The following is a 15,571-nucleotide window of genomic DNA, read 5'->3' as shown; positions in this document are numbered from 1 at the left end:
CGTAATTAAGTTGTAAAATGCATTATTTGTGGAGTATACCCACAGATTTAAGCCTAATTATTGTCTCCAGCCTCCTGTATGCAATAAATAAATAAACAGAAATAAATACAATGTCCTTGGTTAAGGTAACATTGGATTGATCATATGTCCTACTAAACAGCTGCGTTACACGTTGCACGATATACCTTAGCAAATGGTGTAAGTCTACAATATTATGGTGGAAAGCAATAGTGCTGGTGCTTCACGTCATGAGGGAACCATTACCCAGGAGTGGGATATCAATATTTGCATTTAATCTTTTTTAATACGGTACATGATAGGTATTAGAGAGATCTCTCTAGTTATTTAATGAATATTTACTGAACAAAATCATTCTCTCTTCGCCCTGCAAAACTACATCTGAAACACACAAATTCTAGCCTTGAGGCAACTATTGCAGTACAAATTGACTTATGGTCTGCAAAGACAATATGAAGTATATCACACCAGAAGATAAAATTGTAGTCTAAACACTTATCTTAGTTCCAACGACGTTATGCAAATGCACAAAATGTGAGCACATTTCTCAAATTACAGAAAAGGATCGTAAGAATAATAATCAAATGCGCACCTTATAGCATCTGATAGGTGCCTCATTGCGTGTCTCCATTTGACTGGGAAGTTGAATCGCAAAATCCACGTTTGTGGAGCATTTGCATCTGACATTTCGACTGTATCTGAAGGGCAGCATACTCGATGGTGATAGCCGTATTGTCGTACTGTATATATTGTCGTACTGTGCACAGACGCTGAGGAGGGGGAGGAGGAGCAGATTAGTGTTTAACGTCCCGTCGACAACGAGGTCATTAGAGACGGAGTGCAAGCTCGGGTGAGGGAAGGATGGGGAAGGAAATCGGCCGTGCCCTTTCAAAGGAACCATCCCGGCATTTGCCTGAAGCGATTTAGGGAAATCACGGAAAACCTAAATCAGGATGGCCGGAGACGGGATTGAACCGTCGTCCTCCCGAATGCGAGTCCAGTGTGCTAACCACTGCGCCACCTCGCTCGGTAGACGCTAAGTGGGATAGCCGTATTGCCATACTGTCCACACAGCACATCGTAACAAAATCTGCGCCTGCGAGCTAAGAACACTTAATGGACAAGTGTAAATCCATAAACTTGCAATTACTCTCTTTTTTGAAATAGTTATGTGGTGTCACCGCCAGACACCACACTTGCTAGGTGGTAGCTTTAAATCTGCCGCGGTCCGTTAGTACATGTCGGACCCGCGTGTCGCCACTGTCAGTGATCTCAGACCGAGCGCCACCACACGGCAGGTCTCGAGAGACTTACTAGCACTCGTCTCAGTTGTACGGACGACTTAGCTAGCGATGCAACACTGACGAAGCCTCGTTTATTTGCAGAGAAGATAGTTAGAATAGCCTTCAGCTAAGTCAATGGCTACGACCTAGCAAGGCGCCATAGCAATTGATAGTTATCGTATGAAGCATGTCTCATCAAGAACGATGTGTACAAATGATGGATTAAAGTTAAGTATTCCAGAAGCTACGTACTTTTCTTTATAGCATTCATTACGTATCCTGTTTCAGACCTCACGCCATCCTGCGTGAGATTATAGCGTGCATTTCGGCCTTCTCTAGCAATATAACAAGTTATATATTCCACAAATCCGTTTTCGATTCTTTTGAGGCTCATCTTAAGACGGGGTACAGGAGGTTACACAGCTATTTGAAAGCGTAACCCTGTGTGCTGTCTCAGTGACAAGAAGATAGAACATTCATTAATCCTTCACCATGAGTGTTGCTTATATGTCGATTTCTATCTAAAACTAAGTTTTGTACTAAGTGCAAGAGTATGGGCGGCTTTTGTTGTTAACATCAACTGTCTGCTTCCATTGTAACGGACAGTCGGTACCACTTCAGACACTTTTGCAGAATAAGTATGCGTATACATTGTAATGACGAAACTTTGCCAGCCTCTAGCATATGTTACACAACTGTTACATGTTACAAAGGTCTTCACACGAAGATCTCACATAGGCCACTTTACTCAGAGATATTATTCGTTTTTGTCTGTACTTGTTAAAGTCATTGACTGGAAAAATACATTGATCATAACTAGCATTAACTTGAAACCCTAGGAGCAAAATAATACAAACTTATTGTATTTGCAGTGAACTGCAGCTGTTTGTATAACCATGAACTTTATATTTAAAAAAAAAGAAAAAATCCCAATTAACTGCTGACTTTTTAAAGTTCTTACATTAACAGGACCTGGAAAATTAGTGAAGCCACAGTCCGTTTGTTTCAGCTAAAGGTAATATGTATAGATGTATTTATTTATTTTAGACATATAGTGCATAAATTATTCTGTGGTAGCATGTTTGTGTTGCCATCAATGTAAATAGGTTGTAAATGAAAAGGGGGGGGGAGAGGAATTGGCGTAAGGAAGACAGAGAGAGGAGTAGGATTTGTCGATTAATTACATGATTTGAAGTAGTAAGTCTTCCAAATTCTGATGGAAAAATTCTCATTTCAGTTTGGTTATTAAGTTGTTCGACAGGTGCTGTATTTTTGTGAATGAAGATTTAGATTTCTTCAAGAGAGTCAAGTAGCATGTCTCTGTTGGCAAGATGAAGTGTTTCGAGGTTCTGCTCTTTTTGATTACAGAATGATTGGCGACATGTGAGGCAGAGGTGGGTTTGTTCAAGTTGTTAAAATGGAGTGCATAGAATTGTTCTTTAAATCTTCTGGTAAAGCTTCTTCCAGTTAGTCCAATGCAGAATCTTGGATATGAGTTGCAAATGTGTCTGTACACAGTTGACTTTTGATCCTGTTCTATAGCGATTTTGGTGCTATGATTTTATTGTGTGTTTTACTTTGGTGAAGAAGTTAATTTTTGTATTGTATGTCTTGGAGAGTTTGGCAGTTTGCTGAAAAATCTCCATTAGTAAAGGCAGGCTTAAAAGTGTGATCTTCTTGTTCACGAGTGGTGTTCAGTAATTGCTTGGTTTCATAGTTTTATATGTGAAAGTTTAAGACTTATAGCAGGACTGTAACCATTACTGGACGAAACTTATTTAATATCCATTTATTTTTGTCTGTCGCTTGTGTCCATTCCAGGATTAAGCACGTGATTGGTCATGATTCTGAAGAATGATTTCTTATGTTGGTCTCCATGGCAAGAAATGTTATCCACGGTGATACTGGTGGTTGCTGGAGTACTGAAAATTTGGAAGTGACCTTCCACATCAGCCGATGTTACGTCGCCATATTTTTTTCCCTGTGGTGTTTTCTTAAAGAAATGTGTATGAAAAGTACCACGTACTAGACAGAATGTGGTAGGATATGTTAGAAATGTTTGTACATAACTTACAAGAGGGATGATTTTAAGTTATGTACATAAATTTCAACATAAATTAAATATGTTTCAGAATCGAACGTCGCCGATATCAGCGTTTTCTTTTAAAAACTACGTTAATTGTGAGGGTCAGGAGGACTCCAGAAATCCAACTGCACGATGAGAGCTGACAGCTGTTATGTCTACATGATTTTTCCTCCATCACGCTAAAAGTAGTTTATTAACTAAGCTTTCAAATGCCTAACAATAAATATTTACTCTGAAATCAAATTTGTTGAAAAAATTCAATTTTTAACAAAAATGCAAATAGTTTACATAAAAATTTTTACATGTACGAATGCATGCTTTCACAGTGAAATCCAATAATAAAATACTCTCGGATTTCAAGCTGTGCAAAGTGGTTAAATGCCCATAAACTTTCGGCATTGATATCCTCTACCATTGTCAAGTCAAGCAGTTGACAATGGCGGAGAAGGTGTCTGCTAGAACCTCATTGTCACTTAACGACTTGCTGCAGCTTTAAATCCGAGAGTCGTTCATTAAAAATTTCATGTTTTCATCGCAAATGCAATTTTATGTGTGGTAATATTGGTGGTTTTTCGTTTCCTGAAATGCTTTGAGCTGGAACCTATGAACTTATACTGATCGTGGAGATTACATTATCACACAACTACTTCCTTTTCAACAACAAGTTTTACATTCAGGCGTTGAGGGCTTGCTATCAGTCAAACAATATACATTAACAAATTTGGAAACAACTGTTTTAGATCCGAAACCTAACTAAAAAATAAGTTACTTTATTACAAACACTATGTTGATAACACTCTCATTATGTTCAACGGAACACAGAAGGATTAGAATATATTGCCAAGGAACTTAATACTTTACACCATTCACTATAGAACAACAAACATTAGATGGCATTCACTATCTTCATTTATAAATCTCAAATAAATATCAGAAATATAACATTCAAATTTTCAGGAAGACACCAACGACCAGTATTACCATACATAGCTCTTCTTACCACCCAGACTAACATAGAAACCATTCGTCAGAACAATGGTTTATCATATGCTTAAAACTCCAAAGGACACAAATGATCATTAAAAGAAAGAGAAATTATTAAATCAATTTCCTCCAGCTATGGGTACAATCCTGCTGTAATAGATATATCAACCCATACAACAAAATAAAACCATCCAGTTGCTTAACAAGCATCCACAAACAAGAAGACCACTTTTGTAAGCCTGCAGTTCCTAGCGACGATTTCTCAGCAAATTACCAATCTCTTAGAGACATACAACATAAAAATAAAATTCTTCACATACAATAAGACACAGCATAAAATCATACACAGTACCAAAAATAATATACAACAGGATCAAACGTCAGGTGTATACGCACTCATTTGAAACTTATCTCCAAGCTTCTACATTGGACAAGATGGTAGAAGCCTCACAACAATATTTAAAGAGCACGTAGATGCCACTCCTTCCTAACGATTTAAACAAATCCAGGTTTTCCTCACGTCTAGCCCAAAACAATCATTCTGTTAGCACTATGAAACAGAACCACCAAACATTTCATCTTGCTAACAAAGACATGATACTTGACCTTCTCGAATAAATCGAAATCTTTATCAACACAAATACAGCATCTGACTATTTTCTCAGTGACCAAAGTGAAGTGAGAAATCAATTTTCCCTTCAGAAGTTCGGATGCTTACTTGTACAAAACAGGTAATCAACCAAACCTGCCCCCTCACAACACCCCTCCCCCCAGTCCCCACATCCTTCTATTGCTCTCCTTACATTCTAACTACATTGACGTCAACGCAAATATCCAACCACAAAAAAAATTCTCTACTAAATGCCAAAAAATAGAGGCCCTCTCCTCCTAAAATAAATCAACGTCTTGATACATTATCTTCAGCTGAAACGAACGGAATCTACCTTTACTAATTTTCCAGATAATTTTAATGTGAGAACTGAATTAAGTGAGCTGTTCATTTGAATTTTTGTTCTTCTTTTTTAAATATAAATTTCGGTCATACAAACAGCTGATGTTCACTACAAATACTATAGCTTTGTATTATTTTGCTGCTGGACATTTATGTGAATGCTAGTTTTTATTAATGTATTTGCCCCTCCAACAATTTTAATCAGTGCAGACAAAAACGAACACTATTTCTGAGCAATGTAGGCCTATCACAAATCTTCATGTGAAGATCCTTGTAACAAGAAACAGTTGTAGAGCACATGCTGGAGGCTGGAAAATGATTGTTTTTACAGTGTATACGGATACATATTTTGTAAAAGTAACTGAGGTGGAACCGACTGTCAATCTCAATGGAAGCAGATAGTTGGATATTAACAATGAAAGTCTCCCATACTGTCGCAAAAAGTACAAAACTCAACTCTGGATGGAAAACGACATATAAGCAATACTCATGGCGATGCATAAAGGATGTTCCATCTTGTTGTCACTGAGCCAGCAGACAGGATTACGCTTTGAAATAGTTATGTAAGCTCCTGTAAACCGTCCGACGATGAGCCTTAGAAGGTTCGAAAACCGATTCATGGAATAAAGAACTATTTGAAACAATGTCTGGTTGCAGTTTTATATAATTATGTTGAATGAACAGTCACGAATTATTAATCATCCGTAGTGGATTGGCTTAGCAAGTAATGAAGTGCCTGCAACATTCTGTATCATCCGCCACCATTTATCAGAGACTAGCAGAAGACGGAGTACGGAATATTACCGTCCCATCCGCAGTTCTGCTCTATCTCTGATGACCACTGTCGATCAGTGGGACTCTGACCCGTGGAGAGCTGCCTTCTTTTAACGTCTGTCGTCATTATGTCGGAAGCCATTTGAGATTACTTCACGGCTGAGGGAAACCTGGCAGCACAACGGAACTTCACGACCATCCAGCATCCTGGTATGTTACTTCTCGTGCGACAGTATCATGCTACCTCTTCTGAAAAGGTCAATGTTCGGACACACATTGCAAGTGACTCCTCGAACTGTCTCCTTGATGTTGAAGTTATTCCGAGGTCAGCATCATCCACAAATCTGTGCCCGCCAGAACATACACTCCTGGAAATTGAAATAAGAACATCGTGAATTCATTGTCCCAGGAAGGGGAAACTTTATTGACACATTCCTGGGGTCAGATACATCACATGATCACACTGACAGAACCACAGGCACATAGACACAGGCAACAGAGCATGCACAATGTCGGCACTAGTACAGTGTATATCCACCTTTCGCAGCAATGCAGGCTGCTATTCTCCCATGGAGACGATCGTAGAGATGCTGGATGTAGTCCTGTGGAACGGCTTGCCATGCCATTTCCACCTGGCGCCTCAGTTGGACCAGCGTTCGTGCTGGACGTGCAGACCGCGTGAGACGACGCTTCATCCAGTCCCAAACATGCTCAATGGGGGACAGATCCGGGGATCTTGCTGGCCAGGGTAGTTGACTTACACCTTCTAGAGCACGTTGGGTGGCACGGGATACATGCGGACGTGCATTGTCCTGTTGGAACAGCAAGTTCCTTTGCCGGTCTAGGAATGGTAGAACGATGGGTTCGATGACGGTTTGGATGTACCGTGCACTATTCAGTGTCCCCTCGACGATCACCAGTGGTGTACGGCCAGTGTAGGAGATCGCTCCCCACACCATGATGCCGGGTGTTGGCCCTGTGTGCCTCGGTCGTATGCAGTCCTGATTGTGGCGCTCACCTGCATGGCGCCAAACACGCATACGACCATCATTGGCACCAAGGCAGAAGCGACTCTCATCGCTGAAGACGACACGTCTCCATTCGTCCCCCCATTCACGCCTGTCGCGACACCACTGGAGGCGGGCTGCACGATGTTGGGGCGTGAGCGGAAGACGGCCTAACGGTGTGCGGGACCGTAGCCCAGCTTCATGGAGACGGTTGCGAATGGTCCTCGCCGATACCCCAGGAGCAACAGTGTCCCTAATTTGCTGGGAAGTGGCGGTGCGGTCCCCTACGGCACTGCGTAGGATCCTACGGTCTTGGCGTGCATCCGTGCGTCGCTGCGGTCCGGTCCCAGGTCGACGGGCACGTGCACCTTCCGCCGACCACTGCCGACAACATCGATGTACTGTGGAGACCTCACGCCCCACGTGTTGAGCAATTCGGCGGTACGTCCACCCGGCCTCCCACATGCCCACTATACGCCCTCGCTCAAAGTCCGTCAACTGCACATACGGTTCACGTCCACGCTGTCGCGGCATGCTACCAGTGTTAAAGACTGCGATGGAGCTCCGTATGCCACGGCAAACTGGCTGACACTGACGGCGGCGGTGCACAAATGCTGCGCAGCTAGCGCCATTCGACGGCCAACACCGCGGTTCCTGGTGTGTCCGCTGTGCCGTGCGTGTGATCATTGCTTGTACAGCCCTCTCGCAGTGTCCGGAGCAAGTATGGTGGGTCTGACACACCGGTGTCAATGTGTTCTTTTTTCCATTTCCAGGAGTGTATTTAGGACCAGCTATGACGTCATTTCGGTTGCACTGCTCGCAGTGCCGTTATCGAAAGTAAATAGACCCAGTTACAACAGTAGTGTGCTAGTTTGCCTCAGGAGAGGATACGACGACTTGATGACATACTTTCCGATGTAATTAGTGGATGCATCGAGGCCAGAGGACACACCAATAAATGAGATCACAGTGTCCAGTTCTTTGTGAATTTGATTCGATTTATCAATCACTGAAATCATATCATTTACCCTTTCATCCAGTGAAGGTACATTTTGTTTCCCCCTTCAGTGTGCTTCAGGTTTATGTCAAACCTCTGTATAATAGGTTCACCCATGTAATCATACAGTGCTATCCCAAGTTGACACTGAGTATCTGCTTCACTGAGTTCGCAGATTTTGCCTACCACTTACATCGCCCTATCTCCAGTCATCAATTGGTCGTATCATTTTATACATATGTTAATTACGTAGTAATACTATATTTTTCCATTAATGAAAAATGCATATTGATATTTGAAGAAGGTGTGTGTTGTAACCAGATGTTGAGGACGCAAGACGTATGACGCAAGCGTGTTCCCGCGGTTTTTATAGAGTTTCAGTATCGTCAGCTTCAGCATGACGGCTTGGTGCGCCTTCCCAGATCTCAGCGTAAATTAAGGTACCATGGAACTACGTTAAGATTACCTTTATTTGCAGACTGTGTCCGAAATTATATCTTCCTGTAAAAAGTGAATCCGAAGTATTTGAACACATTCAACACACGACAATTCTCTGAAGCCCAACTTCTTCATAATACAATGTGTTTGCGTCTACCTCACCTTTTAATATTTCCCATAGATAAAAATCACGTGGATTTAGATCTGGAGAGCCGAGGAGGCAAAACAACTATTATATCATCAAAAATATTTTTTAAATCTGGAATTAGGTGGATTTTCATTGTTATGCATGAAATAACAACATGCTTTTCAGTAGTTTTTCTTTCTTCCAAAATATTTTGCGGTACATCGTCCGCATACCTGTCAAAAGTTATGGTTTATAGGGAACAATCGGTCGAATACATCTCGTCGTACTAATTACACACTAAATCATTCTGAATCTCTTGATGTAGCTGACATTACAGGATCAGCCTCTACGTAGTGAACAGACTACAACAGCCTGCTACAATACTGAGAGTGAGCAGCACTACAGAGCTGGTCAGTGATGTTTTAATTTGTGGGATTGTAAGAATTTATTTGAGCTTTGGACATATCGCCACTTTTTGCATGGTATTGCACTCTAATGTGCAACAACCAATATTCTCCCCACTACTCCAGAATGTAACTAATAAGATTCTGTTGAATTTGATGAGAGATATCTGTGACGTGATGAAAGTGTGGGTGTCCAAACACTTCAAAGCTTATTCAAGTTACATATGCGGAATCTTAGTATTATAGCCCCCAAACGTCCTATTCAATGCACAAGGAAACATCGGGCTTAAGCCAATACTGCCACTTATCACTCACATATGGGATAAAGGATCACAGACTGTGGATTTTCGTCACGGGGATTGATTACACAAAGATTTTCATAGAAATAACTGCTCTCATCAGTCTGTAAGGGGTACGGTGACATGCAGGTATGATCAGTACTACACTACTGAAAATCGGTTGGCTAGCAGCTTGCATCTGCCCCATGTTGGTGGCGACGTAAATGAGACACCACGAAAATTGCATCAGTTTCAACCATGATTGTTCGAGCCATCTCTCACAGTGCCAAGCAAATTAATGCAAGGATAAAACGCAATTGTCAGTATCTACGAATCACATGATAAAATACCTACTTCTTTTGTAGTGTGATGGTTGACAAAATAATTTCATGAAGATTTTATATAATGCCCGAAAACATCTCTAGAAATAATTTCGGTTTGGGATTTTGATCAAATCAACCAAGCACACAAGCCATGGCCGTCTCCATGTGTCATAAGCGACTTGAAATACTGCCTAGTGTCGCGGGCGACTCATCGAGAAGATAGAACAGTTCACTGCAAGAATGTAACCACCATTGGTGTAATTTAAACTGAGGTAGGAACACAGTGGAATGATCGAAGTGATCTGAATTACGTGGGATTATACGAGACTGACTAGAAAAACCTATAATGGACCAAAAAAGGAAACTTGATATAAGTGCTTTTCGAGTACGATACCGCATCATGTCATAAAAACTACTGCTGGTAAAACGAACATTTCGGCTACGGTTACTATTGCCTTTTGGTGTACTGGTGGTCGAAACATTGGTTTCAGCAGTAATAGCTTTTAAAACATGATGCGATGCTATACACAAAAAACTTTCGTGTCAACTGACTTTTGCTGCACAGGTTTACACCAGCATAAGAGAAAACTCGGCTTAAAGGCATAAAAAATAGTTTCATAAGAGCGAAAATTTTATAAAAACGTTAGTCAAATGAATATTTAACCTGTGCACACGGATAAACACAGTTGTATTCTCAGATACTCACTGAAGAAATACTAAGAACTAAAAATCACTAAACACCGAAAAATAATCCACAAACAACTGATTAAATAGTTTGAAAGTGGAAAGGACTACGAAATCACCGACTGCACCTATCTAACCTTACATCTTAACATTATCAACTCTTTCGAACGTTCACATCAAAGCAGAAACTTACCGACGCTACAAGCACTTCCCATACTTTCACGGAATACACTATGTGATAAAAGGACACACCCAAAATCATCCGTTTTTCATATTTGATGTAATGTGCTTCCACTTGCTGCCAGGTACTCTATATCAGCGACCTCAGGGTCATTAGACATCATGGGGCGCTCCGCAACTCACGGACTTCGAACGTGGTCTGGTGATTGGGTGTCACTTGTGTCACACGTCTGTACGCGCGATTTCCCCGCTCCTAAACATTCCTTGGTCCATTGTTTCCGATGTGATGGTGACATGGAAATGTGAAGGGACACGGAAGACACGAAAGTGTACAGGCTGACCTCGTCTGTTGACTCACAGAGATAGCCGACAGTTGAAGAGGGTCTTAATGTGTGAAAGGCAGACATCGATGTAGATAATCACACAGAAATTCCAAACTCTATCAGGATCCACAGCAAGTACTATGGCAGTTGGACGAGAGGTGAGAAAACTTGGATTTCATGATCAAGTGGCTGCTCATAAGCCACACGTAACGCCGGTAAATGCCAAACGTCACCTCGATTAGGGTGACGAGCGTAAACATTGGACGATTGAACAGTCGAAAAACGTTGTGTGATGTGACGAATCAAGGCACTCAATGCGGCGATCCGATGGCAGGGTGCGGGTATGGTGAATGCCCGGTGAACGTCATCTGAAAGCGTGTGTAGCGTCAACAGTAAAATTCAGAGGTGGTGGTTTATTGTTGTGGTCATGTTTTTCATGGAGGGGCTTGCACCCCTTGTGGTTTTGCGTGGCACTATTATAGCACAGGCCTACATTGATGTTTTAAGTACCTTCTTTCTTCCCACTGCTGTAGATCAATTCAGGGATGGCAACTACATGTTTTAACACGATCGACCACCTGTACATAATGCACAGCCTGTCACAGAGTGGTTACACAATAATGTCCCTGTAATGGACTGGTCTGCACTGAGTCCTGACCTGAATCCTATAGAACACCTTTGGGATGGAGTGACATCGATACCTTGAAAGGTGGCTACACTGAGCCACTGCGCCAGAGATTGCGCCAAAGAGTATTATTCTGCCGCCTCCACAGTGCTTGTCGAGAGCTCGTAGTAGTCAGTGCCTGTCGAGGACTCGTGGTAGTCTGAGCTGAGATGCTGTAGCAGAGAGTGTTTGTTGAGATGTGCTAGTAGGCAGTGCTTGCTGAGATGTGATACTGAAGAGTCTTGTTGAGATGTGGTAGTAGAGAGTCGGTGTAGAGATATATTTTAAGGATTAGAGTGATTTTCATCAATATAAATGAGGTAACGAACTCCGTTTCGTTTTATTTCAGTGTCCTAAATAATGCGTTATTACAGGTTCAGTCAACAAAGCATCTGGCGTGTGTTCTTGTATTAGAGTGTAATTCTGCTTTCCTTGAGCAATTATAGTATTTCTAATTTTCTTTTATCACATCAGTATAATTGGTATTTAAAAATTCTTGTCTTGTTGGAGAAGAACCGTGCCAGATGTGTACGTTGAGTCACACTCCCACACACAGAACAATTACACTTGTGCTTTGGTTTAGTAGGTTTTATAGCTGCTGGGGACTTAATTAATTAACTGTGTTAACGAAAATTTTCTTTCATTGTTTGTTGTTATTCTATGCAGTCAGATTGCGTACAAATACTAGTCAGGGCCAACCGTTTACGAAACAGTGTAATCGGATATACAGCTACCAAAATATTTTCATTTTAAATAATTAAGCCCCCATGCACGTGGCGACCCTGCCAGGATCGACCCTTGGAATTATTCTGATTGTAAAGATAGTAGACAGTAGTATTGTTGTAGTAATTTGTAGTTCAGTAATTGTAGTCTAGATTGCATGTGTAGATTTGGTAATTTTCATTCTTCTAACGGTATTTCATAATTTAATTTTTATTGCCTTGTATACGCGTTTGACAATTTTGTGCAATTATTTCAATTGTTCGTTAATCGAGTTTGAGGGAAATATTTTGTGTGAATGGTATTGTTGGAGATAAAGTGTCATTGTGTGCAATTTTCATATAGTGACGAGTTTTGTATATTTTGTAAATGATTACGCAATCAATGAAAAAGGCGAAAATGATGAATAGTGAGAATGACGAAATTGTTAACATGGCGAACTCGCCAACACAGGAGAACAGTGTGATGAATAATGAAGTGGGAAACAACGTAATAAGTCGGGAAAATAGTCCGGAACCATTTCAAAATTTTTCTCAATCAGAAAATTCACAGAATACGAGATTAACAATAGAAGATTCTGAAATAGTATCGAACACAGATAGCTTTATGGCTATGCAGAAGGAAGTTAGTTTTGCGGGAAATGTTAGGGGCGAAAAGAATTTCGAACCGGCTAACATGGAGCAGTTGATGGATGCTATATTACATTTGGGATCACAGATGGGTACTTTGCGATCTGAATTAAAAACAGAGATAGGGACAATTAAAACAGAAATGGGAACAATGGAAACACGGTTAGACTCACAAATAGGAACAATTAGAACTGAGATGGGAACAATAGAAACTCGGTTAGACTCATTGGGATCACAGTTAGGATCTGAATTAAAAACAGAGATAGGGACAATTAAAACTGAGATGGGAACAATGGAAACACGGTTAGACTCACGAATAGGGACATGTTTCAAAAACATGAAACATGAATTAAAGAAAGAAATCAGAGAATAAGTACAACCGATTTTGAATGCTCACAGTAACAGATTAATTGCAGTAGAGATTAGACAAAGGGAACAGGATAGAGAACAGGAAGAAAGAGATCGCGTGATAGTACAGAAATTTTCAGAGTTAAATTTACAACGTGCAAAGCATAAGGAAGAAATATTTGAGAGAATCGAGGAATCCGTACCAAATGACAGATTAAATAACCTAACACAACAATATGAACAGCTAACTACCAAATGTGTCAATACTGAAACCCGAGTCGCGACACTTACGGAAGACGTAAATAAACAGAAAGAACAATTAGGTGACTTATCGGAAAGAGTTGAGGAAATTTCAGATAAACTGACAAATCTTAGTTTACATGGGGACAGAGATTCGGATGATACAGCTCCATTACCATTTGCAGAAACCGAGGAGTACCAGAACATAAATAAGCATGTTGAAAATCAAGGAAAATTTAATGAACGCGTGAAAAGGGAATTTGAAGCATTAAAAAAGCAAGTCAAACAAATTGAAGGCGAAATCGTCGGAAAAGACGGCAGAGAAAATTTAGAATCACAGATAGCAGAGGGGTTTGAAGAAAATAATTTGTTTCATTTACGAGATGTAACAAGAGAGCGCCAGACGCGCGAACTTGACAATAATCAACATTGGGATTGGGACAGACGCGGTAGGTCTTTGTCGCCACGAGGCGAAAACTTTGACTATAAACACTTTTTGACCGTTCGGAAATTTAAGATCTTCCGCAACTCTAAGAATGACATAGATCCATGTTCATGGTTAGATCAATTTATGTACGCACTTCCACCAAATTGGCCACTAAGTCACAAATTGGAATTTATGTGTGGATATTTAGAAAACGAACCGGCGACGCGGATGCGCGCACTCTTTAGAGATTGTAATAATCTGAATGATTTTTATCATGCATTTCCATCAGCATATTGGTCCGAAAACACGCAAGACAGAGTCAAGCACAGTCTGATTATGCAGCGTAATTTTAAACAGTCTGAGTTCCGCACGCCGGCAGAATACTTTGAAGACATGATTCGAAAGAATCAGTTCCTTTCCAACCCTTACAGCCCGACTGAATTAATTCGCATTTGTTTAACTAAGCAGCCACAATCCATAAGACAAATGGCTTTAGCCGGAAGATGTAAAGACGACATTGAGACTTTTAAGACTTTGCTACAAGAACTCGAGTATGACAATGACGACGGGACTTCCTGTAATTTTTTCAGTAACACTAATTACAATAGATTTTCAGAGAAAAGGGATAGTGATCGGAACGGGCGTCATGTGGGTAATTTTGAGAATGACAGACGTAACAGACAGGACAACAGATACCAGCCTTATGACAATAACAGACGTTCTAACAGAAATTACACAGACAATTATAATAGCGGTAATTCGTACCGGAATGATCAATCATACGGAAACAGTAATCGGTATCATCAAGACAGAAATTATTCATACAGTAATAGAAATTCTTACTACAGAGATAACCAGGGTAGTAGATACAACTATAATTTCAGAAGTGACAGTCGAAATTATACAAGAAGTAGTTATGCAGACAGACAGGAAAACAGAAATTTTAATAACAGACACAACCAAGAATTTGCATCTAACAGACAGGAGGGACCTAATTGGCATCCTCCACGTGACAGAAATTCAGAGAGACAAGTGTAAATCGTAGAAATTGATCCGCGAAATGACGCGAATAATCAAAGACGTGACGCAAACAATCGACAATCACTTGCAGCTTCGGCTTCTGGCAGCAATATAGACGGTTCAGAAAGTAATGACACTACGACTTTACACTACGTACGCCTGGACGACATGAGAGACATTTTGCTGGACGAAAAGGAAAATAATGTAGACGCATTTTTACATCCTGTTATTGAAGTATGTGTGGGTAAGAATAAGTTCACTGCAGTTTTAGACTCTGGGAGCCCATTGAATGTCATTAGTGAACCAGTTTTTCGTATATGTGTAAGAACTATTGCTTGTCCTGTGTTACCTGTTTCTAAAACAACAATTCGAGTAGCGATTTCTGGAAAAAGTGTAGAAGTTAAACAACAGACCAACCTAAATTTCATTTGTCAAGGATACGAATTTTCTGCTAATTTTATTATTGTTCCATTACTCAGTACACAAATTATATTAGGTATGGAGTTTCTTAACGCACATAAGGCAATTTTGAACTTTAAAGAAGGAAGTGTGAATTTGACTGTTGCCGGAATGCCGAAATGTTTGAAATTTTTCGAGTGTTTAACAAGATCTGAGTCAGATACAAAATGTTTAAGGTTTCTTACTTCTGATGTTTTCGTTGAGCA

The sequence above is a fragment of the Schistocerca serialis genome, chromosome 5 (genome assembly GCF_023864345.2).
Source record: "Schistocerca serialis cubense isolate TAMUIC-IGC-003099 chromosome 5, iqSchSeri2.2, whole genome shotgun sequence".
Lineage (NCBI taxonomy): Eukaryota > Metazoa > Arthropoda > Insecta > Orthoptera > Acrididae > Schistocerca > Schistocerca serialis.
The sequence above is the reverse complement of the archived record's forward strand: the minus strand, read 5'-3'. Positions refer to the sequence as shown.